The sequence below is a fragment of the Lampetra fluviatilis genome, chromosome 1 (genome assembly GCF_964198595.1).
Source record: "Lampetra fluviatilis chromosome 1, kcLamFluv1.1, whole genome shotgun sequence".
Taxonomy (NCBI): Eukaryota; Metazoa; Chordata; class Hyperoartia; order Petromyzontiformes; family Petromyzontidae; genus Lampetra; species Lampetra fluviatilis.
In genome coordinates this window covers 11,192,225-11,194,859 of record NC_136275.1, presented here as the reverse complement: position 1 = coordinate 11,194,859, position 2,635 = coordinate 11,192,225, and positions in this window count along the sequence as shown.

Sequence of the window (2,635 nt, the reverse complement as noted above, 5' to 3'; positions counted from 1 at the left end):
TGTAAGTTGTTTTTCTGTTATTGTGAATGTAATTGTGAGTTTTACTTCATTATTTTATTATGCTTGTTTATCCAGGAACGCCTCGGTCTCAAGAATATTGTTCATTAGGGTCCTGCCAAGTTCTCACAGGAAGGGGCAATGCTGCCCTGTGTTATCCCATTTGAGTAATTTCCAGGCATTTTTTTTCTGCATTGGGGACGTGTGGCCAATAGCAGTTACATTGTATGTTTATACAGCCAAAGTATGACAATAATCTGAGCTGCTCTATAACTGCCCATTTCATTCTGGCCCGTCACCTCCAAGCCAATGGGTGTATTTCTGTTGTGTAGGTGTTCGTGGCTGTGTTGGTGTTTGCGGTTGTGCTTTACAGCAAAAACAACCCCTACCTCCTCGTGGTGCCGGACAGGCAACGCTATCGTGGGCAGTGCTGTGGGGGGAGGGCCAATTCGGATTGTTCGAACTCTTAGTGCGGAGGAGAGGCTGCCACTCCTCTGTCGGGAGCTGGACCGGTACCGCCTGGATCTATGTGGTATTCAGGAGGTCCGGTGGACTGGCTCTGGCTCCTGCCACCATGAGGGGTGGACAGTCCTCTTATCGGAACAGGAGACTGCCAAACAATAGGGAGTGGCTCTTCTGAACAAAAGAATGAAGGGGGCGTGGGAGCGTGGCAGTGAGGTGTGGGAAGCTGTAAGCCCCAGGTTACTTTGGGCTCGCCTTCCCATTAACCAAAGGCGAGGAGTAGTGGTCGTGGTTACTTATGCCCCCACTGAAGACGATCATCCATAGAGGGATGCAGGCAAGGCCGATGAGTCAGATGCCTTCTATCACCTGTCACAGGTGCTAGCTAAAGTGGCCCCTCGGGATAGAGTCATCTTGTTGGGTGACTTCAATGCCCGAGTTGGTCTTGATGCTGGCACCTGGTCTGGAGTGATTAGAAGGCATGGGCCAGATCAGCTCAATAATAATGGCAGGAGGCTGCTAGACTTTTGTGCAGCCCATGGGCTTGTAATTACCAACATGCTGTTCCGGCATCGGCGCATCCACACAACATCATGGATGCATGCCAGGTCCAAGCAAGAACATCTGCTGGACTACATAGTGAAGGAACAGCGGATGCGGGCCCATGTTCTTGACACCAGGACCTACCGTAGAGCTGATCTGCCCACTGACCATCGACTTGTCATCTGTAAGATGCGCCTGCCATTCTTCCACTCCAGTGGTGGGTGTACACCCAGGACCCCATTCAAACCCTTAGTGCCATGGTCTCAGCTAGCTGATGAAAGTTGCAAGCGAGAATTGAATTATCGCTTGCGGTTGGGGTTGGCATCGTCCCCCACTCCTGATGTCGAGGGGAAATGGGCGAGGTTTAGGACTGTGGCTCATGCAGCTGCAATGGCTGCTTTGGGTACACGGTCCAGACCTCACCAGAGACCCTGACTGATAGAGGAGGTATTCAAGCTGGCTGAGAAAAGCGACAGGCCCACTCTCATCGGCTACAGCATCCCATGTCGGAGAATGAGGCTTACCGCAGCCTTCGCTCGGAGGTTCGGAGAGCCATGAGGTGCTGCAAGGATGGGTGGTGGTCGTGGGATTTTCTGAGGAGATGGAGTCTGCCTCAATGGCCCGCGATCACAAATCGCTCTTAATTCCATAAAAAAGTAACCTGCAGCACCACACCTATTACCATCAGGGTAAAAAATGGTGATCCAATCTCCGACCCCCCGGAACAGGTGTGCAGATTTGCTGAGCATTTCTGTGAGGTTCTGGGGGAGGGGACATCCCTCAGCCTGGATAACGACGTGGGACAAAGTGGGGATGACCCTGTCGAGGCTGCGGTGCCTCAAATATTGGAAGAAGTCACCCCTGTGAGTGGCTGGCTGAGGTACCATCTGTTGAGGGAGTACTGAACGCGATCGAGAGTCTTGAGACCAGGAAAGGCACCGGGCAGAGATGATTTCCCAAGTGAAATGCTGAGGCAGGGTGGCGTTTGTGCACAGACTGCCCTACATGACATCATAACAACAGTCAGGACCACTGGACGGGTTCCGCAAGATTGGTAGGATGCCCTGGTGGTCCCCCTCTTTAAGAAGGGGGACCGCACAGACTGTAACAACTACAGGGGCATCTCACTCCTCAGTGTGCTGGGAAAGGTCCTGGCAAAGATTATTCAACATTGCCTTGCTAGGCACACTGAGGAGAGGCTTGTGGAGCCCCAATGTGGTATCAGGAAAGGGCGGTCCTGCACAGATGCCATATTTTCTGTCCGTCTGCTACAGCAGAGGTGTAAGGAATTCCAACAAGACCTACATGGCAGCTTTATTGACCTGGTCAAGGCCTATGATACCATCAGTAAAGACCTTCATGATGGTTAGTGGGCCTGGGTAAACCTACGTGGCCGGGAGTCAGAGCCATTCCCTGTACACCATGGGGTGCGACAGGGATGTCCTCTGGCTCCCACATCATTTAACATCTATTTCGACCACGTAGTTCTTCAAGCCTTCAATAGCTGTACCGGAGGAATTTCCATCTGGTACAGATACAATAGGAGGCTGATCGATGCCCGAGTGCAGTCAAGGGATGGCTCCCTATTGCTCAACCATGTGATGTATGCCGATGATCGGGTAATTGCTGCTCA